Source organism: Pristiophorus japonicus, chromosome 3 (genome assembly GCF_044704955.1).
Source record: "Pristiophorus japonicus isolate sPriJap1 chromosome 3, sPriJap1.hap1, whole genome shotgun sequence".
Lineage (NCBI taxonomy): Eukaryota > Metazoa > Chordata > Chondrichthyes > Pristiophoridae > Pristiophorus > Pristiophorus japonicus.
This window is the reverse complement of record NC_091979.1, coordinates 97,299,490-97,323,339: the sequence shown is the minus strand read 5'-3', so window position 1 is coordinate 97,323,339 and position 23,850 is coordinate 97,299,490.

Below are 23,850 nucleotides of genomic sequence, written 5' to 3'. Positions count from 1 at the left end.
TCAGAAGAAATCGGCAGTCTAGCTGAATACATCAGGAAAAAGGTAATAGAGTATAAACAGACAGTTGGCCAGGACGGTATCACCTTGTGGGGTTGGGCATCGGGATGGTTGGGATCCCTAGGGAAATCTGTGGTACAGGGTTTGATCATATTCCTGCTGATAGTCTTCGCCCTGTATCTATTATTTGTCGTCGTTAAGTGTTGCTGTGCCAGGGTGGGGAAAACTATGTTACCTACCGAGACCACGGCTAGAGTTATGGTAGCAACAACTGCTGAAGATTCTTGTGTGGAAATGGAAATGGAGAGACTGTACAAGATCAGAATGGATTAAGTTGTCCTTGTGAAGGACAAAATGGGGGAATGTGGAAATGTATTTTTATCTAAGCTGATACCATACGGTATTTGTGTGCCCTTTGCAATATATATATAACAAAATGGAGTCCTGGTCCTTCCAGAACTTTCTGCATAAAAACAGTCAGCTTGCAAAAACAGCTAAACCTGGTTTGAGATGGTTGATGGCCATCAGACAGCTAGGGGACAAGTCATGCTGAGACAAGTAACCCCCCCCCCCCACCCCCATGGTGCTCTCCTATTGTCTACATGACAAGAGTTCCATGTCACCCCACCCTTTTCTTCTAGACTCAAACCACCAGCCATTATCTCTTGTAGAGACCTCATCCATTTGATGCAAACAGATAAACTGACTAGGAAACTGAACAATCCTGACACAATGCAAGACAGGTAATAGCTCATTACCTCACACTCATGGAGTAATGGCCGGCTGGCCAACTAATAACCCTGACAAAAGGAAACATCTGGAAACCATGTCAGGACAAGGATATAGTAATTAACTCTTTATCTGTATTCATTGACTACGAGACAGAGCCAATACACAGGGAGAGGCCATAACTGGGGTTTTACTATATAAATATCTTGTGAAGCTGTACCATTTCGGAGGTGTTCACTTAGCCCTTGACTGAGTGTGACCTGCCCTTTGCTAGCAAGTAAATTAAAGAAACTTCTGCCGGAGCTGAAAGTGTCGGAGTCATTCTTTTCGGAGGTCGAGATTTCGACAGTTACCAGGGCCGAATAGTGCCCTGCTGTGGAGTGGGAGTGAAAGAGGGAGAGCAGTTCCTGACCCACCTCTGGTGGAACACACACCACGGGGCAGGTTTTTGGCTTTCTTTTGAACATCAGCTACTGCTCAGCTGAGTCAGGGGCAGTGGCTAGCATGGTATTGGGAGCCCAGGCTGTTGGTTGAGGAAGGGGTCTGCCTTCCTCGTGCTAGGCGCTTACAACAGCATATGACCAGTATTGCTGCTGCAGGGATTTTAAATCTAGGTGATCTGTTGGGGATGCCTTGCTAACAGCATTGCAGGGCTCAACAACTATATCCTCTATCTCCCCATCAATTGCAGCGTCCTTGGCTGATCGGTCTGCTCTGGAATTTCCCTTTCTATGTGGACCCCCTTTTCTATGGGCTGCTCCTTTCCTATGAAGCAGGGCTGGGATCGCTGATTAAGGTATGACCAGAGCAGGCGTAACTAGGGCCCATGGACCAGGGCCTTGCTGTCTATCGTACAATAGTCATTTTGTGGTATGGGGCAGGGAGAGCATGGTGTTTATAGTATAGGCACTATCAGACCAAATATTCACGGGTCTATCTGAGGTTTCCTTCACAGCAGTTAGAAGTGCGGCAATTTCTGCATATTGTGAAGACTGTCTGTTGCATCTTCACTGGATGGTTCTTTCTGTCAATATCACAGCATATCCGGTGTGAGGGGATCCTTCAATGTGATATGAGGACCCATCGATGTAGACATCTGGGGCACCCTGTATGTGCTCTTTCTGCACAGGATGGGTCTCAAAGTTAATTAGGGGTAACGGCCATTCATGTGGGTCTCCCTCATAGATCAGAAATTGTGGCAGCAATGTGGTGGGTTTGAAAATGGTATCAATGTCTCTTTCCATGAATTCCAATGTCCATTTGCTGAGGCGCTGCAAGGAAACTAGTGAATCTCCAGGTTTCATCAGTAGTTTCAGAGGTGTGTGTCCACTGTGCAGGATTGTAGCCTGTAACCCAGTAATAAAGGTAAAGTGATGTACCGACCAGAAGACAGCCAGTAGGTGGCACTCATATGCGGTATACATCTTTTCTGCCCCCTGCAGGATTCGAGACGCATATGCAATGGGCTGTAATTGATCAGCTCGCGTTTGGCACAGAACTGCAGTGAGGCTTTGTTCTGTGGCCCCGACCTCCAAATGGAAGGGCTGCGTGGGATCAGGAGAGTTCAGACATGCGGCCTGTATCACTGCAGTTTTTAACTTAGCCATGGACTGGGTGTGAGCATCAGTCATCACCCTGCAGTTTTATTAAATCATACAGGGGCTTTGCACACTCTGGGATAAAGAACCTTTGGTACCCCACCAAACCCAAGAATGATCGTAGGGCTGTTTTGGAAGTGTGTAATGGCAGTTGCTGTATTATTTCCACCTTGAGGGAGTCGGAGGATGATCCCTCTGGAGAAATGGACACTCCTAGAAAGGTGACCCATTCTTTTACTAATTGAGCCTTACGGGGATTCACCTTTAGTCCTGCCTGAGCCAACAATGTCAAAAGTTCGTGCAAAAGGGACAGATGCTCCTCTATGTTGTCAGTTGCCAGCAGGAGGTCATCTATGTACAGCAGCAAGCAGCTAGGGCGGGAAAAGACTTTTAAAATTGCAGCCATTCTTTTGTGGAATATTGTGGGGGCATTGTGGAACCCCTGAGGCAGGCATGTCCAGGTGGAGCTCTGGTCCTCAAATGTGAATGCAAATTTGTACTGGTCTTTCCTCTTAACATGGATACTCCAGAATCCATTGGCAATGTCGAGGGTCGAGAAGTACTTGGAACCAGCAAGAATTTGAGATAATATGGTAGGAGTTTCTCTTGCTACCGGTGAGCAGACTGGTGTTACAGAATTTAACTTTCTGTAATCAATAGTCAGTCACCAGCTGCTATCAGGCTTTTTAACAGGCCATGTAGGTGAATTAGTCGTGAAAGTGCCTGTCCTAAGAACACCCCGCTCGACTAGGGATTTTATGGTGTCTCGGGTGTAAGGGTGACTCTCCCTTGGGATGGGGAACTGTTTAGTGAATGAGTGGGGTGGGGGGGTCCCTCAATAGATTCCTCGCCTGCCACTTTTCCACACTCATGCTTGCATGTGGCAAACACCGCTAGGTGTTCCTGAATTATCCAGAGGGTCATACTCAGAGGGCTTTTTAATAGCAAAAACAGAGTGAGCATCTGAAATTTCTATCACTCCTGCCTTATCTCTCAATCCCATTCAAACCTATAATCTATCACCGCGCCATACTGATCCAACACATTAGTCCCTACAATTCCCCTTCCGTCGGGGGTGGTCATCAGCATCGGCGCTGGGACCTTACAGGTGAGACCTCCTAACTGAAGTTCGGTGGCCTTCCCTGTATACACGGTGGTTGTATCACCATTAAAACCGTTAAAGGTCATACAACCCTTGCTCGCCGCTGCATGGCGTTCAGGGTACAGAGTGTGAATGATGGTAACGGCTGAGTCAGTATCTGCTGCCTGCCCCCTTTTAAGACAACAAGGACTACTGGTCTCCTGCTACCATCACATCGGAACCCCACTTCCGACCAATCTTTGGGGGCGAACCCTGTCATAGGGTCGATCCTGGAATGGGTCTCTCTAATGAATGTGCATCGGCGATTGTGTGCTCTGGTAAATGATTTTGCATCCTCCCCGTGGCAATTTGGGTTTGTATGAGGGTTATCAACTGGTCCAATCGTTGATCTGTCCCAGAGGGCTTGGATTCGTCCATCAGGAGATATCTGTGCATTGCATCATGGTTCGGTGCTGGTCTGGGTCTGCTGCAGTCTTTTGCTAGGTGGCCTACCTTCTTACAATGAAAGCACTGCCCCTTAAAGGGGTAGTTTCGAGACCATTAACACTGGTTTATTTACAGTGGGTGGTGACTTCACCTTCAACTGGTCTTTTACCATCTCCGCGGCTATTTGAGTGCTGGTCTCTATATCGGTCCACTGATTGGTGGGCCTCTTGGCTATGCCCAGGGTGGTTTTAACTAAAGAGTGCAGTTGGGTCAGGAGCATCGATTTAAATTGTTTCTGATTTTTTCCTACTGTAGCATTTGCAGGTGCCTGGTTCTGCGTACAGTGATAGATATCGTACAGGCGATTACTGAAGGCTCTAAGGGTCACTTCTGGTTGCTGCTTGGTCTGATTAAGCAGAGCCACAAAGTTAAAGTTTTGGATCCCTAAATGGTTCAGGATCTCGGTCATGAGTACATCGGCCACTGTGCCAGGATGGAGGACTGCATCTGGCAGATTATCTTTTCGGGAAGTGGAACAGGCCAAGAGGAGGACTCGTGTTAAGTCTCTCTCTTCAAACTCGGGGTGACCCCTCCTGAAATTTGCCCACCTCCTATTAACTTCCAGCGGGTCACCCCCATCATTAATGGGCCCCAACTCGTGGCTACACACCGTGGCATCAGCACCAGATATGGGCCGTGAGTCAGTATGGTTACTGGTGATGCGACTGTGCGCATTACGTTGTAAAGAAGTGGTTACTATGGCTACGATTGGCTCTTGTGTCTCCAAGGTATCCCATCCTACACCACCACCCTGGGGATTATACTGACTGTCTTCCTCTTCCCAATCTGTCTCCCCCTTGTCCCCTTCTGCTGTCTCTGTTATGGCTCCCCGTGTTACTGTGGATACCAGGGCCTGCTGCTCCCGTAACTTACTTTTTAGCCTCGCTATTTCTAGTTGGCACTGGGAGTCATCTGCCTCCCTATGTGGCTTCTTAATTACTTCCCTTAATGCTCCCCTAGCATCTTCTATCTCTTGCTGGAGCCTCAAATTTTCCAATTTATATTTTTTTAACTCTAATTTGTTGTCATTTGCTTCAACGACGCTGCTGTGGCATTTAAATTTGAGAGGCTTTGTTATTGTAGCAGTGAAGCTGTCTTTTTAGCCCCTCTTTCTAATTGCCTAATACTGTGGCTTAATTGACCAATTTCTTGTCTAAAATGCTGTATTTCTCCCTCTTTTAACTGTTTCACAAGTTGGAGGCCTTCTTCCTTTTGTTGTTTTATACCTTCAATCTCCCTTTCTTTTAGTTGAATCTCCTACTTGCAATTATTTTAAATCCTGTATCACTTTGGCCTCCTGCCTCATTAATTCCTCATCTCTCCGGGCACAATAAAATGCACTGAATGCCACGAGATCGTTGGCCCATTTTGGCCTTAGTTCTCCTTTATCTACTTTCTCCTGGATAAATGCTACCAGCTCCCCGAAGGATGAAGGTTGGCCCTTGCGGAGATACCGTGCCTGTGCCTTTAACTCTACTATGTCTGTTATAGATACTGTTTTGGATAACTTCTCCTGATAAACTAGCTCAACATTTATTTTTATTGTTGGCTTTCTGTTCATGACCGATCCCTTCATTCTGTGTATTTTGAATATAACGACTGGTGGGTCCCCACTTAAACAGTTCTAACTATCAAGACGACTGCGCCTTAAGACGCAACTTCTCCCGATCAGTTTAACCGTTTATAATTATACTTTGCAACATAGGTTAGAATCGCAACTCCTGAAATTTCCAAATTGTTCAAAAGAATCATCAAAAAGCTGTCTCGCCAGATCCCGGACCAGCCCCCAATTTATAAGATTTCTCAATCTCTGGCATTAAATTGACAGCGAAACTGATTCTTTTAAAACAATTCAGCATAGTTTATTAAAGACACACACATGCACATCTATCAGCAGTCGTCAGCTATCCTACAGATCTACTTAGTTACAACAGATACAATGTTGCAATAATGATTTATAAAAAGGTATATGTCATTTTCCGCTGGCTGGCTGAACACACGGCATGCTGTTTCAGCTGGTCTTGAGCAGGCAGTTTGCCATGTGCTCAGGAGCTATAAAGGCCCAGCGGCAGCGAGAGGCGGCAGCAGTCCGAGAGGCGGGAGTGCGTGGCGTTGGTGAGGCTCATAAAGGCCCAGCTGTGCAGCTGCAGCGGGGAGAGAAGGCAAAAAAGAAGTAGAAAGAAATCAAAAGGTGACGTCACAGCCAAGGTGGTAAGTGATTGGCTGGTGATTGGTGAGTAGCTTTTCTTTTTATTTTTTATATCAGTAGGTAACCTGTTAACATTGTTGTTGCCAATTTAAGGGTATCTAAAGGTTAAGTCATGGCAGGAGAGCTCGGTCACGTGATATGCTCCTCCTGTACCATGTGGGAACTCAGGGACACTTCCGGTGTCCCTGACGACTACGTGTGCAGGAAGTGTATCCGCCTCCAGCTCCTGACGGACCACGTTGCGGAATTGGAGCTGAGGGTGGATTCACTCTGGAACATCCACGATGCTGAGAATGACGTGAGTAGCACGTGTAGCGAGTTGGTCTTACCGCAGGTGAAGGGTCCACAACCAGCTAGGGAATGGAAGACCAGCAGGAAGAGCAGTGCAAGGAAGGTAGTGCAGGGGTCCCCTGCAGTCATCCCCCTGCAAAACAGATACACTGCTTTGAATAATGTTGAGGGGGATGACTCATCAGGGGAGGGCAGCAGCAGCCAAGTTCATGGCACTGTGGCTGGCTCTGTTGCACAGGAGGGCAGGAAAAAGAGTGGGAGAGCGATAGTGATAGGGGATTCAATTGTAAGCGGAATAGATAGGCGTTTCTGCGGCCGCAACCGAGACTCCAGGATGGTATGTTGCCTCCCTGGTGCAAGGGTCAAGGATGTCTCGGAGCAGGTGCAGGACATTTGAAAAAGGGAGGGAGAACAGCCAGTTGTCGTGGTGCACATTGGTACCAACGACATAGGTAAAAAAAGGGATAAGGTCCTACGAGACGAATTTAAGGAGCTAGGAGCTAAATTAAAAAGTATGACCTCAAAAGTAGTAATCTTGGGATTGCTACCAGTGCCATGTGCTAGTCAGAGTAGGAATCGCAGGATAATACAGATGAATACGTGGCTTGAGCAGTGGTGCAGCAGGGAGGGATTCAAATTCCTGCGGCATTGGAACCAGTTCTGGGAGAGGTGGGACCAGTACAAACCGGACAGTCTGCACCTGGGCAGGACCGGAACCAATGTCCTAGGGGGAGTGTTTGCTAGTGCTGTTGGGGAGGAGTTAAACTAAGATGGCAGGGGGATGGGAATCAATGCAGGGAGACAGAGGGAAACAAAAAGGAGACAAAAGCAAAAGACAGAAAGGAGATGAGTAAAAGTGGAGGGCAGAGAAACCCAAGGCAAAAAACAAAAAGGGCCACTGAATATAAAGGGGCTGCAGGAGGGATCAAAATGAAAAATCATGGTTTAAAAACTAGGATTAAAACACTCTACCGAAATGCATGCAGCATTCGAAATAAAGTAAATGAGTTGACGGCACAAATCATTACAAATGGATATGATTTGGTGGCCATTACAGAAACATGGTTGCATGGTGGCCAAGACTGGGAATTAAACATACAGGGGTATCTTACAATTCGGAAAGATAGACAAGAAGGGAAAGGAGGTGGAGTAGCTCTGTTAATAAAGTATGATATCAGGGCAGTTGTGAGAGACGATATTGGCTCTAATGAACAAAATGTTGAATCATTGTGGGTGGAGATTAGAGATAGTAAGGGGAAAAAGTCACTGGTGGGCGTAGTTTATAGGCCCCCAAATAATAACTTCACGGTGGGGCGGGCAACAATCAAGGGAATAATGTAGGCATGTGAAACAGGAACAGCAGTAGTTATGGGGGATTTTAACCTACATATCGATTGGTCAACTCAAATCGCATGGGGTAGCCTTGAGGAGGAATTCATAGAATGCATATGGGATTGTTTCTTAGAACAGTATGTTACAGAACCTACAAGGGAGCAAGCTATCTTAGATCTGGTCCTGTGTAATGAGACAGGAAAAATAAACGATCTCCTAGTAAAAGATCCTCTCAGAATGAGTGATCACAGTATGGTTGAATTTGTAATACAGATTGAGGGTGAGGAAGTTGTGTCAGAAACGAGCGTACTATGCTTAAACAAAGGGGACTACAGTAGGATGAGGGCAGAGTTGGCTAAAGTAGACTGGGAACACAGACTAAACGGTGGCACAATTGAGGAACAGTGGAGGACTTTTAAGGAGCTCTTTCATAGTGCGCAACAAAAATATATTCCAGTGAAAAAGAAGGACGGCAAGAGAAGGGATAACCAGCCGTGGATAACCAAGGAAATAAAGGAGAGTATCAAATCAAAGACCAATGCGTATAAGGTGGCTAAGGTTAGTGGGAAAGTAGAGGATTGGGAAAATTTTAAACAACAGCAAAGAATGACTAAAAAAGCAATAAAGAAAGGAAAGATAGATTACGAAGGTAAACTTGCGCAAAACATAAAAACAGATAGTAAAAGCTTTTACAGATATATAAAACGGAAAAGAGTGACTAAAGTAAATGTTGGTCCCTTAGAAGATGAGAAGGGGGATTTAATAATGGGAAATGTGGAAATGGCTGAGACCTTAAACAATTATTTTGCTTCAGTCTTCACAGTGGAAGACACAAAAACCATGCCAATAATTGCTGGTCACAGGAATGTGGGAAGGGAGGACCTTGAGGAATCACTATCACTAGGGAGGTAGTGCTGGACAGGCTAATGGGACTCAAGGTAGACAAGTCCCCTGGTCCTGATGAAATGCATCCCAGGGGATTAAAAGACATGGCGGAAATTATAGCAGATGCATTCGTTATAATCTACCAAAATTCTCTGGACTCTGGGGAGGTACCAGCGGATTGGAAAGCAGCTAATGTAACGCCTCTGTTTAAAAAGGGGGGCAGACAAAAGGCAGGCAACTATAGGCCAGTTAGTTTAACATCTGTAGTGGGGAAAATGCTTGAAACTATCATTAAGGAAGAAATAGCGCAGCATGGATTCATAAAGGGGAAATCATGTTTAACTAATTTACTGGAATTCTTTGAGGATATAACGAGCATGGTGGATAGAGGTGTACCAATGGATGTGGTGTATTTAGATTTCCAAAAGGCATTCGATAAAGTGCCACAGAAAAGGTTACTGCAGAAGATAGAGGTACGTGGAGTCAGAGGAAATGTATTAGCGTGGATAGAGAATTGGCTGGCGAACAGAAAGCAGAGAGTCGGGATAAATGGGTTATTTTCGGGTAGGAAATCAGTGGTTAGTGGTGTGCACAGGGATCGGTGCTGGGACCACAACTGTTTACAATATGCATAGATGACCTGGAAGAGGGGACAGAGTGTAGTGTAACAAAATTTGCAGATGACACAAAGATTAGTGGGAAAGCGGGTAGTGTAGAGGACACAGAGAGGCTGCAAAGTGATTTGGATAGGGTAAGCGAATGGGATAAGGTTTGGCAGATGGAATACAATGTCGGAAAGTGTGAGGTCATCCACCTTGGGAAAAAAAACAGTAAAAGGGAATATTATTTGAATGGGGAGAAATTACAACATGCTGAGGTGCAGAGGGACCTGGGGGTCCTTGTGCATGAAACTCTTTTGAGTCCTTGTGCATGAATCCCAATAAGTTAGTTTGCAGGTGCAGCAGGTAATCAAGAAGGCGAATGGAATGTTGGCCTTCATTGCGAGAGGGATGGAGTACAAAAGCAGGGAGGTACTTCTGCAACTGTATAGGGTATTGGTAAGGCCGCACCTGGAGTACTGTGTGCAGTTTTGGTCACCTTACTTAAGGAAGGATATACTGGCTTTGGAGGGGGTACAGAGACGATTCACTAGGCTGATTCCGGAGATGAGGGGGTTACCTTATGATGATAGATTGAGCAGAATGGGTCTTTACTCGTTGGAGTTCAGAAGGATGAGGGGTGATCTTATAGAAACATTTAAAATAATGAAAGGGATAGACAAGATAGAGGCAGAGAGGTTGTTTCCACTGGTCGGGGAGACTAGAACTAGGGGGCACAGCCTCAAAATACGGGGGAGCCAATTTAAAACCGAGTTGAGAAGGAATTTCTTCTCCCAGAGGGTTGTGAATCTGTGGAATTCTCTGCCCAAGGAAACAGTTGAGGTTAGCTCATTGAATGTATTCAAGTCACAGATAGATAGATTGTTAACCAATAAGGGAATTAAGGGTTACGGGGAGAAGGCGGGTAAGTGGAGCTGAGTCCACGGCCAGATCAGCCATGATCTTATTGAATGGCGGAGCAGGCTCGAGAGGCTAGATGGCCTACTCCTGTTCCTAATTCTTATGTTCTTATGTTATTATGTTCTTATGAGAGAAGAAGAGAAAGAGCAGTCTGTGCTTGGGATTTTATATCCCTTAAGTCCATTGTTCCTCCGAAAGCCTCAGGATTGGACCTTGGTTCCGGGGCAGTTCCTTATTGGCTCTCCTCGCACATATGTCTGTCTGGAGGACCCAGCCATCCCTTGATTAGGTCAATGGCTTTCCAATACACATCTTTAAGCTCTGTCCAGCCAGAAGACAATATACACACAGAACATGCTGGAATTCTGTGAACTTCCATTTCTTTTCGTATAACCTCATTTTTTAACATTTATACATACACAGAGTCAATTTTATCATTACTGAACACTTTTTATTCTTACACCTGGAAATTGCGATCTGTCAAGATTCTCTTGATAGATCGTACGAATCTGACATAAATGCATTCACAGGTGGAGCTGGGCTATTTGCCCAACTTCTGCCCAGCGAATGCCCTTGAAATTCTTACGCCTGGTAAAAGCAGGTGTAAAGACTGCTTTTACAAGTGTAAAAGTTTTAAAAATAGAAAAATACTTTTAATTCACTCATTTATATATGAAAAACCCTGTCCATTAAGGCAAGTTTATTTTTAGACCCGTTAAAACATTAAAAAATTAAAATATTGAAAACATATATTTAAATATCATTTTAATTAATTTTAAATATGTAATGTGTTTTTTTTTAAATTATTTCATGTGTTTATGTATTTTGGAGAGAATTCCCATTCATACTTCTGGCAGGCTCCGTAAAATCAGAAGTCACCATTAAGTATGAATAGGGATCCCCCTGCTTCCTTTGGTTGGGCTGGCCCAGGGGCACTTGCATAGAAACATAGAGAAATAGGTGCAGGAGTAGGCCATTCGGCCCTTCGAGCCTGCACCACCATTCAATAAGATCACGGCTGATCATTCCCTCAGTACCCCTTTTCTGCTTTCTCTCCATACTCCTTGATCCCTTTAGCTGTAAGGGCCATATCTAACTCCCTCTTGAATATATCCAATGAACTGGCATCAACAACTCTCTGCAGTAGGGAATTCCACAGGTTAACAACTCTCTGAGTGAAGAAATTTGTCCTCATCTCAGTCCTAAATGGCTTACCCCTTATCCTCGGAGGCGTGAGTCCAGGGTCAAGAGGCCTACAAAAGGCTGCGGGAGGCAGCGGGAGTGCGTCGGAGGCGTGAGTCTGGGGTCGAGAGGCCTACAAAAGGCCGCGAGAGGCAGCGGGAGTGCGTCGGAGGCATGAGTCCGGGGTCGAGAGGCCTACAAAAGGCCGCGAGAGGGAGTACAGAGACGATTCACTCGGCTGATTCCGGAGATGAGGGGGTTACCTTATGATGATAGATTGAGTAGACTGGGTCTTTACTCATTGGAGTTCAGAAGGACGAGGGGTGATCTTATAGAAACATTTAAGATAATGAAAGGGATAGACAAGATAGAGGCAGAGAGGTTGTTTCCACTGGTCGGGGAGACTAGAACTAGGGGGCACAACCTCAAAATACGGGGGAGCCAATTTAAAACCGAGTTGAGAAGGAATTTCTTCTCCCAGAGGGTTGTGAATCTGTGGAATTCTCTGCCCAAGGAAGCAGTTGAGGCAAGCTCATTGAATATATTCAAATCACAGATAGATAGATTTTTAACAAATAAGGAAATTAAGGATTATGGGGAGCGGGCGGATAAGTGGAGCTGAGTCCACGGCCAGATCAGCCATGATCTTGTTGAATGGTGGAGCAGGCTCGAGAGGCTAGATGGCCTACTCCTGTTCCTAATTCTTATGTTCTTATGTTATTATGTTCTTATGAGAGAAGAAGAGAAAGAGCAGTCTGTGCTTGGGATTTTATATCCCTTAAGTCCATTGTTCCTCCGAAAGCCTCAGGATTGGACCTTGGTTCCGGGGCAGTTCCTTATTGGCTCTCCTCGCACATATGTCTGTCTGGAGGACCCAGCCATCCCTTGATTAGGTCAATGGCTTTCCAATACACATCTTTAAGCTCTGTCCAGCCAGAAGACAATATACACACAGAACATGCTGGAATTCTGTGAACTTCCATTTCTTTTCGTATAACCTCATTTTTTAACATTTATACATACACAGAGTCAATTTTATCATTACTGAACACTTTTTATTCTTACACCTGGAAATTGCGATCTGTCAAGATTCTCTTGATAGATCGTACGAATCTGACATAAATGCATTCACAGGTGGAGCTGGGCTATTTGCCCAACTTCTGCCCAGCGAATGCCCTTGAAATTCTTACGCCTGGTAAAAGCAGGTGTAAAGACTGCTTTTACAAGTGTAAAAGTTTTAAAAATAGAAAAATACTTTTAATTCACTCATTTATATATGAAAAACCCTGTCCATTAAGGCAAGTTTATTTTTAGACCCGTTAAAACATTAAAAAATTAAAATATTGAAAACATATATTTAAATATCATTTTAATTAATTTTAAATATGTAATGTGTTTTTTTTTAAATTATTTCATGTGTTTATGTATTTTGGAGAGAATTCCCATTCATACTTCTGGCAGGCTCCGTAAAATCAGAAGTCACCATTAAGTATGAATAGGGATCCCCCTGCTTCCTTTGGTTGGGCTGGCCCAGGGGCACTTGCATAGAAACATAGAGAAATAGGTGCAGGAGTAGGCCATTCGGCCCTTCGAGCCTGCATCACCATTCAATAAGATCACGGCTGATCATTCCCTCAGTACCCCTTTTCTGCTTTCTCTCCATACTCCTTGATCCCTTTAGCTGTAAGGGCCATATCTAACTCCCTCTTGAATATATCCAATGAACTGGCATCAACAACTCTCTGCAGTAGGGAATTCCACAGGTTAACAACTCTCTGAGTGAAGAAATTTGTCCTCATCTCAGTCCTAAATGGCTTACCCCTTATCCTCGGAGGCGTGAGTCCAGGGTCAAGAGGCCTACAAAAGGCTGCGGGAGGCAGCGGGAGTGCGTCGGAGGCGTGAGTCTGGGGTCGAGAGGCCTACAAAAGGCCGCGAGAGGCAGCGGGAGTGCGTCGGAGGCATGAGTCCGGGGTCGAGAGGCCTACAAAAGGCCGCGAGAGGGAGTACAGAGACGATTCACTCGGCTGATTCCGGAGATGAGGGGGTTACCTTATGATGATAGATTGAGTAGACTGGGTCTTTACTCATTGGAGTTCAGAAGGACGAGGGGTGATCTTATAGAAACATTTAAGATAATGAAAGGGATAGACAAGATAGAGGCAGAGAGGTTGTTTCCACTGGTCGGGGAGACTAGAACTAGGGGGCACAACCTCAAAATACGGGGGAGCCAATTTAAAACCGAGTTGAGAAGGAATTTCTTCTCCCAGAGGGTTGTGAATCTGTGGAATTCTCTGCCCAAGGAAGCAGTTGAGGCAAGCTCATTGAATATATTCAAATCACAGATAGATAGATTTTTAACAAATAAGGAAATTAAGGATTATGGGGAGCGGGCGGATAAGTGGAGCTGAGTCCACGGCCAGATCAGCCATGATCTTGTTGAATGGTGGAGCAGGCTCGAGTGGCTAGATGGACTACTCCTGTTCCTAATTCTTATGTTCTTATGCTCTTATGTTCTTATTAATATTGAGGAAGTCCAGAACCAGGGGTCGCAGTCTAAGGATAAGGGGTAAGCCATTTAGGACCGAGATGAGGAGAGACTTCTTCACCCAGAGAGTGGTGAACCTGTGGAATTCTCTGCCACAGAAAGTTGTTGAGGCCAATTCACTAAATATATTCAAAAAGGAGTTAGATGTAGTCCTTACTACTAGGGAGGGTCAAGGGGTATGCCGAGAAAGCAGGAATGGGGTACTGAAGTTGCATGTTCAACCATGAACTCATTGAATGGTGGTGCAGGCTCGAAGGGCCGAATGGCCTACTCCTGCACCTATTTTCTATGTTTCTATGTTTCTATTACAAATTCAGCAGAATCTGACTGCAAGGGACCTATACTTGTTTTCACTAATCTTTTTCTCTTCACATATCTATAGAAGCTTTTGCAGTCAGTTTTATGTTCCCGGCAAGCTTCCTCTCATACTCTATTTTCCACCTCCTAAGTAAACCCTTTGTCCTCCTCTGCTATATCACAAAATTCTCCCAGTCCTCAAGTTTGCTGCTTTTTCTGGCCAATTTATATGCCTCTTCCTTGGATTTAACACTATCCTTAATTTCCCTTGTTAGTTACGATTGAGCCACCTTCCCCGTTTTATTTTTATCCCAGACAGGGATGTACAATTGTTGAAGTTCATCCATGTGGTCTTTAAATGTTTGTCATTGCTTATCCACCGTCAATCCTTTAAGTATCACTCGCCAGTCTATTCTAGCCAATTCACGTCTCATACCATCGAAGTTACCTTTCCCCAAGTTCAGGACCCGAGTCTCTGAATTAACTGTGTCACTCTCCATCTTAATAAAGAATTCTACTATATTATGGTCACTCTTCCCCAAGGGGCCTCGCACAACAAGATTGTTAATTAGTTCTTTCTAATTACACATCACCCAGTCTAGGATGGTTCCTCGACATATTGGTCGAGAAAACCATGCCTCATACACTCCAGGAAATCCTCCTCCACCGCATTGCTACCAGTTTGGTTAGCCCAGTCAGTATGTAGATTAAAGTTTCCCATGATAACTGCTGTACCTTTATTGCACGCATCCCTAATTTCTTGTTTGATGCTGTCCCCATCCTCTACTACTGTTTGGTGGTCTGTACACAACTCCCACTCACGTTTTCTGCCCTTTGGCATTCCATAGCTCCATTCATATAGATTCCACATCATCCAGGCTAATGTCCTTCCTTACTATTGCATTAATTTCCTCTTTAACCAGCAACACCACCCCACTTCCTTTTCCTTTCTGTCTATCCTTCTTAAATGTTGAATACCCCTGGATGTTGAGTTCCCAGCCTTGGTCACCCTGGAGCCATGTCTCAGTGATGCCAATTTCATCACATCCGTTAACTGCTATCTGCACAGTTAATTCACACACCTTATTCCAAATACTCCTTGCATTGAGGCACAGAGCCTTCAGGCTTGTCTTTTTAACACCCTTTGCCCTTTTAGGATTTTGCTGTAATGTGGCTCTTTTTGCTTTCTGCCCTCCACTTTTACTTTTCTTCTTTCTATCTTTTGCTTCTGTCCCCATTCTACTTCCCTCTGTCTCCCTACATCGGTTCCCATCCTCCTGCCATATTAGTTTAACCCCTCCCCAACAGCAGTAGCAATCACATGCGCTCCTGGGATACGTGGACCCCTATGCAAGCCTATGCATAGAGGACCACAAGTCGCCGAACCTCCTGAGCCACAAGGTAAGTTTGTAGATTTTTTTGCAGGTCAGAGGCATCTGCCCGCAGGAAGCCTCCAATCGCAAATTCTACCCCATAATGTTCATCATACGGCGACTTTCAGTATGCAATATCATCTGGGCGCCCGCCGACATCGACAGTCAGGAGGCCCGAACCAGTCCAAACCACAGAATGCTCATATATATATGAAGTAACCTTAAGGAATGCGGCACGGTCATGATGCCACTCCAGGAGTGCATAGGTGCATAGTAGCAAGTTTCTCCAAATCATGCCAATAAAAAACAGCTATTTTGAATACATATACAGATCTATATCATGGCAAATATCAAAGAAATTAAAAACTATTTTCCAGTTATGAAATCAAAATGGTATCACAAAGTAGCTTATCTGATTTTTGTGAACAATAAAGTCCATGAAATAATGGCCCAGAATTTGCTGGGAAAATAACAGCGAGTTTAATGTGTTATTAGTGTAAATAACGCAGCATTGTGCTCAAGGAAGAGACAGCTGCGAGTTGGGAATCTCCACAAATTGCTGGACGATTTGCCTGCTCCGCTGTTAGCCTCACGAAAACGGGAGCTCCCCGTCAAGCTCCCTGTCAGTTTCAACAAATTGCTGCATTTGTGCTGTGAAAACAATTGATCTCACCGCAGAAAGTTAGGGCTGGTACTTTACGACACAAGGACCCTTATAATGACAAGATTTATAATCCTACAATACCACTCAACCTCTTTGGTCCAGAAAGAGAACAATTCAAACTGTGGAGGTAATAAATTGTTCCTAGGACATTTTAAAAATTATGAATTTTTTTATATTTTTCCCTCTGTCGCTTTTTTCTCTCTTAATCAATCTTTCCTTCCCACTTTATTCCTCTTCCTTTATCTAACTTGATTCTAATTCACCCTATTTCCTTCCCCATCATTTCTCTGTTTATTACTTAATCCTTAAATCTCATTGGTTTAGGAGATAGACTGTTGATCCCTTCGTTCACCAAAATCTCAGATGCCCCAGTAACCTCGCACATCCAGCACAATAATGTCTTGAGCTGAAGGGTGAGGGGGGGAAAATCTAACAAAAAGGCTCGCCGTAAAAACGGTGATCAGCCCTGCTCCAGCAAATTCTGGGCCAATCATTTTAATTAATTTCTTTTCCAGTTTAAGTTCAACAAGGATTACAAATAGAATGTTATGACCATCTAAAATATGACAATTGTTACAACTGTGACAATCACTGGTTTAGAATATAAGAATTAGGAGCAGGAGTAGGCCATTTGGCTCCTCAAGCCTGCTCTGTCATTCAATAAAGTCATGACTGATCTTCTACCTCAACTTCACTTTCCTGCACTATCCCCATATCCCTTGATTCGCTTAATATTCAAAAATCTATCGATCTCTGTCTTGAATATACCCAAAGTCTGAGCTGCCACAGCCCCACACCATGCTCATCTCAGTCCTAAATGGCCGACCCCTTATTCTGAGATTGTGGCCCCTGGTTCTAGACTCCCCAGCCAGAGGAAACATCCTTCCTGCATCTACCCAGTCAAGTTCTGTAAGAATTTTGTATGTCTCAATGAAATCACCTCTCATTCTTCTAAACTCTAGAGAATATAGGCCTACTCTACTCAATCTCTCCTCATAGGACAATCCCCCCATCTCAGGAATCAGTCTGGTGAACCTTCGTTGCATTCCTTCTATGGCAAGTATATCATTCCTTAGGTAAGGAAACCAAAACTATACACAATACTCCAGGTATGGTCTCACCCAGACACTATATAATTGCAGTAAGATGTGCTTACTCTTATACTCAAATCTTCTTGTAATTAATTGACAGATACCGAGGGCTAAACACTACAGAATCTCTGGAGGAGTATAGAAAGTCCAGAGGTGAAAGTAAAAAGGATATTAGGAAAGCAAAAAGAGAACATGAAAGATTCTTGGCAAGTAAAATCAAGGAAAACTCAAAGATGTTTTATAAATATATTAAGAGCATGTGGATAACTAAAGAAAGGGTAGGGCCTATTAGAGACCATGAGGGTAATCTGTGTGTGGAGGCAGAAGATGTGGGTATGGTTCTCAATGAATACTTTGCGTCTGTTTTCACAGAGAGGGACAATGCAGGCACTGCTATCAGGGAGGAGGAGTGTGAAATATTAGATGAAACAAATATAGTGAGAGAGGAGATATTAAGGAGTTTTGCAGCTTTGAAAGTGGATAAGGCCTCAGGCCCAGATGAAAAGTATCCCAGGCTGTTAAGCGAAGCAAAAGAGGAAATAGCAGAGGCTTTGACCATTATTTTCCAATCTTCACTGGCTTCAGGTGTAGTGCCAGAGGACTGTAAGACTGCTAATGTGGTACCTTTGTTTAAGAAGGGAGAAAAGGATAGACCGAGTAATTACAGGCCAGTCAGCCTAACCTCGGTGGTGGGAAAATTATTGGAAAAAATTCTGAAGGATAGGATAAATCTTCATTTAGAAAGACACGGATAATCAAGCGTAATCAGCACATACTTGTTAAGGGAAGGTCATGTCCGACAAACTTGACTGAATTTTTTGAGGAGATAACAAGGAAGGTAGTGCGTTTGATGTAATGTATATGCATTTCAGCAAAGCTTTTGATAAGGTCCCTCATGGCAGACTGGTCACGAAAGTGGATCCAAGGCAAAGTGGCAAGTTGGATCCAAAATTGGCTCAAAGTCTGGAAGCAGAGGGTAATGGTTGATGGGTGTTTTTGTGACTGTAATGCTGTTTCCAGTGGGGTTCCACAGGGCTCAGTACTAGGTCCCTTGCTTTTTGTGGTATACATCATGAGGGAGTGCAGCGAAGGTTCAGAAGGCGTTCGACAAGGTCCCACACAAGAGATTGATGTGCAAAGTTAGAGCACATGGGATTGGGGGTAGTGTACTAACATGGATTGAGAACTGGTTGTCAGACAGGAAGCAAAGAGTAGGAGTAAATGGGTACTTTTCAGAATGGCAGGCAGTGACTAGTGGGGTACCGCAAGGTTCTGTGCTGGGGCCCCAGCTGTTTACACTGTACATTAATGATTTAGATGAGGGGATTAAATGTAGTATCTCCAAATTTGCGGATGACACTAAGTTGGGTGGCAGTGTGAGCTGCGAGGAGGATGCTGTGAGGCTGCAGAGCGACTTGGATAGGTTAGGTGAGTGGGCAAATGCATGGCAGATGAAGTATAATGTGGATAAATGTGAGGTTATCCACTTTGGTGGTAAAAACAGAGAGACAGACTATTATCTGAATGGTGACAGATTAGGAAAAGGGGAGGTGCAAAGAGACCTGGGTGTCATGGTACATCAGTCATTGAAGGTTGGCATGCAGGTGCAGCAGGCGGTTAAGAAAGCAAATGGCATGTTGGCCTTCATAGCAAGGGGATTTGAGTACAGGGGCAGGGAGGTGTTGCTACAGTTGTACAGGGCATTGGTGAGGCCACACCTGGAGTATTGTGTACAGTTTTGGTCTCCTAACCTGAGGAAGGATATTCTTGCTATTGAGGGAGTGCAGCGAAGGTTCACCAGACTGATTCCCGGGATGGCGGGACTGACCTATCAAGAAAGACTGGATCAACTGGGCTTGTATTCACTGGAGTTCAGAAGAATGAGAGGGGACCTCATAGAAACATATAAAATTCTGACGGGGTTAGACAGGTTAGATGCAGGAAGAATGTTCCCAATGTTGGGGAAGTCCAGAACCAGGGGTCACAGTCTAAGGATAAGGGGTAAGCCATTTAGGACCGAGATGCGGAGGAACTTCTTCACCCAGAGAGTGGTGAACCTGTGGAATTCTCTACCACAGAAAGTTGTTGAGGCCAATTCACTAAATATATTCAAAAAGGAGTTAGATGAGGTCCTTACTGCTAGGGGGATCAAGGGGTATGGCGAGAAAGCAGGAATGGGGTACTGAAGTTGAATGTTCAGCCATGAACTCATTGAATGGCGGTGCAGGCTAGAAGGGCCGAATGGCCTACTCCTGCACCTATTTTCTATGTTTCCATAGAAACATAGAAAATAGGTGCACTAGTAGGCCATTTGGCCCTTCGAGCCTGCACCACCATTCAATAAGATCATGGCTGATCATTCGCCTCAGTAACCCTTTCCTGCTTTCTCTCCATACTCCTTGATCCCTTTAGCTGTAAGGGCCATATCTAACTCCCTCATGAATATATCCAATGAACTGGCATCAACAAATCTCTGCGGTAGGGAATTCCGCAAGTTAACAACTCTCTGAGTGAAGAAGTTTCTCCTCATCTCAGTCCTAAATGGCTTACCCCTTATCCTTAGACTGTGTTCCGAGGTTCTGGACTTCCCCAACAGCGGGAACATTCTTCCAGCATCTAACCTGTCCAGTCCCGTCAGAATTTTATATGTTTCTATGAGATCCTTTTTCATCCTTCTAAACTCCAGTGAATACAGGCCCAGTCGATCCAGTCTCTCCTCATATGTCAGTCCTGCCATCCCGGGAATCAGTCTGGTGAACCTTCGCTGCACTCCCTCAATAGCAAAAACATCCTTCCTCAGATTAGGAGACCAAAACCGCACACAATATTCCAGGTGAGGCCTCACCAAGGCCTGTACAACTGCAGTAAGACCTCCCTGCTCCTATACTCAAATCCCCTAGCTATGAAGGCCAAACATACCATTTGCCTTCTTCAGCACCTGTTGTACTTGCATACCAACTTTCAATGACTGATGTACCATGACATCCAGATCTTATTGCACCTCCTCTTTTCCTCATTTGCCGCCATTCAGATAATATTCTGCCTTCCTGTTTTTGCCACCAAAATGGATAACCTCACACTTATCCACATTATACTGCATCTGCCATGCATTTGCCCACTCACCTAACCTGTCCAAGTCACCCTGCAGCCTCTTAGCGTCCTCCTCACAGCTCACACCGCCACCCAGCTTAGTGTCATCCACAAACTTGGAGATATTACACTCAATTCCTTCTTCTAAATCATTAATGTATATTGTAAATAGCTGGGGTCCCAGCACTGAGCCCTGCGGCACCCCACTAGTCACTGCCTGCCATTCTGAAAAGGACCCATTTATCCCGACTCTCTGCTTCCTGTCTGCCAACCAATTCTCTATCCACGTCAGTACATTACCCCCAATACCATGTGCTTTAATTTTGCACACCAATCTCTTGTGTGAGACCTTGTCAAAAGCCTTTTGAAAGTCCAAATACACCACCTCCCTTGTCCACTCTACGAGTTACATCCTCAAAAAATTCTAGAAGATTTGTCAAGCATGATTTCCCTTTCATAAATCCATGCAGACTTGGACCGATCCTGGCACTGCTTTCCAAATGCGCTGTTATTTCATCTTTAGTAATTGATTCCAACATTTTCCCCACTACTGATGTCAGGCTAACCAGTCTATACTTACCCGTTTTCTCTCTCCCTTCTGCGGGTCCCAATGTGTCGCAGAAAGCCACACCTGGGAGACGGCAGAGCAGGGTGGGAGGGAGAGCTGAACCTGAAATACAGGATGCAGGGAACATAGGACTGCTCGTGGGGATGAGTGGGGATAGCATCCAGCTAACGAGATTGCTCCTGGAAATCTTGGATGGAGTGAGGGTAGAATTAGCAGGACTGGCATTTGAAGTAGCAACACTGGCTGAAGGAATGGGTGAGGTGAGGGTAGAAATTGCAGGACTGTCATTACAGGTGGCAACACTGTCAAGAAATGAGGGAGGGGATGTCAGAGGTAGTAGCAGCAATAAGGGGGCACACCCAGGCTGTCATCGGTGCCACTAACATTCTAATCCCCAGACCAAAGTCAGGGGTTGATCCACAGGCTGAAGAAGAGTCTGGAGGAACCTGAGCCTTCCACAATGATGTCTGCTAGCTTTGTTCTTGTAGAAACCCACCAGCAACAAACACGCTGTTATAAAAAAAAACAGAAAAATCTTGGGGAGTGGGTGTTTTGGGTTGCCGTCGGATGCTGGTCTTTGTGCTGTTTTATAAGTTAATTTAACAGGGAGTTTTTTTCCCAATATTTTGCAGTGGCTGGGGGCGGTTGATTGGCTTAATATGTGATCTTAGAGATTATGATCATTCTCTGTAAAGGGGCATGCGAGTGTCACCTGCCTGTCCGATAGGAAATATCATCAGAGTTCTTCTACCAATTCAACGCGTAACATTAGTGCTTGTAGTTTCCCTTTCAGCTCCAGTACACAGTCACAGAATGGGAAACTAGAAGATTGGGAAAATTTTAAACGACAGCAAAGAATGACTAAAAAAAGCAATAAAGAAAGGAAAGATAGATTACGAAGGTAAACTTGCGCAAAACATAAAAACGGATAGTAAAAGCTTTTACAGATATATAAAATGGAAAAGAGTGACTAAAGTAAATGTTGGTCCCTTAGAAGATGAGAAGGGGGATTTAATAATGGGAAATGTGGAAATGGCTGAGACCTTAAATAATTATTTTGCTTCGGTCTTCACAGTGGAAGACACAAAAACCATGTCAAAAATTGCTGGTCACAGGAATGTGGGAAGGGAGGACCTTGAGACAATCACTATCACTAGGGGGGTAGTGCTGGATAGGCTAATGGGACTCAAGGTAGACAAGTCCCCTGGTCCTGATGAAATGCATCCCAGGGTATTAAAAGAGATGGCGGAAGTTATAGCAGATGCATTCGTTATAATCTACCAAAAGTCTCTGGACTCTGGGGAGGTACCAGCGGATTGGAAAGCAGCTAATGTAATGATTCTGTTTAAAAAAGGGGGCAGACAAAAGGCAGGTAACTATAGGCCGGTTAGTTTAACATCTGTAGTGGGGAAAATGCTTGAAACTATCATTAAGGAAGAAATAGCGGGACATCTAGATAGGAATAGTGCAATCAAGCAGACGCAGCATGGATTCATGAAGGGGAAATCATGTTTAACTAATTTACTGGAATTCTTTGAGGATATAACGAGCATGGTGGATAGAGGTGTACCAATGGATGTGGTGTATTTAGATTTCCAAAAGGCATTCGATAAGGTGCCACACAAAAAGGTTATGCAGAAGATAAGAGTACGTGGAGTCAGAGGAAATGTATTAGCATGGATAGAGAATTGGCTGGCTACCAGAAAGCAGAGAGTCGGGATAAATGGGTCCTTTTCGGGTTGGAAATCGGTGGTTAGTGGTGTGCCACAGGGATCGGTGCTGGGACCACAACTGTTTACAATATACATAGATGACCTGGAAGAGGGGACAGAGTGTAGTGCAACAAAATTTGCAGATGACACAAAGATTAGTGGGAAAGCGGGTTGTGTGGAGGACACAGAGAGGCTGCAAAGAGATTTAGATAGGTTAAGCGAATGGGCTAAAGTTTGGCAGATGGAATACAATGTCGGAAAGTGTGAGGTCATCCACCTTGGGAAAAAAAACAGTAAAAGGGAATATTATTTGAATGGGGAGAAATTACAACATGCTGAGGTGCAGAGGGACCTGGGGGTCCTTGTGCATGAATCCCAAAAAGTTAGTTTGCAGGTGCAGCAGGTAATCAGGAAGGCGAATGGAATGTTGGCCTTCATTGCGAGAGGGATGGAGTACAAAAGCAGGGAGGTCCTTCTGCAACTGTATAGGGTATTGGTGAGGTCGCACCTGGAGTACTGCGTGCAGTTTTGGTCACCTTACTTAAGGAAGGATATACTAGCTTTGGAGGGGGTACAGAGACGATTCACGAAGCTGATTCCGGAGATGAGGGGGTTACCTTATGATGATAGATTGAGTAGACTGGGTCTTTACTCGTTGGAGTTCAGAAGGATTAGGGGTGATCTTATAGAAACATTTAAAATAATGAAAGAGATAGACAAGATAGAGGCAGAGAGGTTGTTTCCACTGGTCGGGGAGACTAGAACTAGGGGGCACAACCTCAAAATACGGGGGAGCCAATTTAAAACCGTGTTGAGAAGGAATTTCTTCTCCCAGAGGGTTGTGAATCTGTGGAATTCTCTGCCCAAGGAAGCAGTTGAGGCTAGCTCATTGAATGTATTCAAGTCACAGATAGATAGATTGTTAACCAATAAGGGAATTAAGGGTTACGGGGAGCGGGTGGGTAAGTGGAGCTGAGTCCATGGCCAGATCAGCCATGATCTTGTTGAATGGCGGAGCAGGCTCGAGGGGCTAGATGGCCTACTCCTGTTCCTAATTCTTATGTTCTTATGTTCTTATGTTCTTAAATCATGCTTGAGAAATCTTCTGAAATTTTTTGAGGATGTTTCCAGTAGAGTGGACAAGGGAGAACCAGTTGATGTGGTGTATTTGGAATTTCA